Genomic DNA, 412 nt, shown 5'->3' with positions numbered 1-412 from the left:
CTGGGTGAAGGTTTGAAGAGTAGTTGGCGCCGGATGTCAGATGAGACAATTTGATAGTTGTGGGCAGGCGATGAAGCAGGTGGTGTTTGTCGGTTCCTGTGTGAGTAAATCGATGTATCCGGTTGCTTCGTTGGGCTTCGAGGAGTTCCGAGATAGTGTTGCTCGTTGCAACTAAGTGATGTGCACGAGGGCGCACTTTGTAAACAGGCACCACGGCCTCGGACGTCCCTGGACCTCGTCCGCAAAACCGGGCACCGCACAGACACTTGCCCGTCCAGGCCTCAGAACCGAAGGCAGTGTGCAGATTTTTGCTCCTTTTTTCGGCCCCATTAAACTGCTGAGCCAAAAGCGGTGCTGCCACTGCGTCCACACCGGTTGCCTTCATCGTCGTCGTCGTCCGTGGCGCTGCGGT

Source organism: Amblyomma americanum, chromosome 4 (assembly GCF_052857255.1).
Source record: "Amblyomma americanum isolate KBUSLIRL-KWMA chromosome 4, ASM5285725v1, whole genome shotgun sequence".
Lineage (NCBI taxonomy): Eukaryota > Metazoa > Arthropoda > Arachnida > Ixodida > Ixodidae > Amblyomma > Amblyomma americanum.
The sequence above is the reverse complement of the archived record's forward strand: the minus strand, read 5'-3'. Positions refer to the sequence as shown.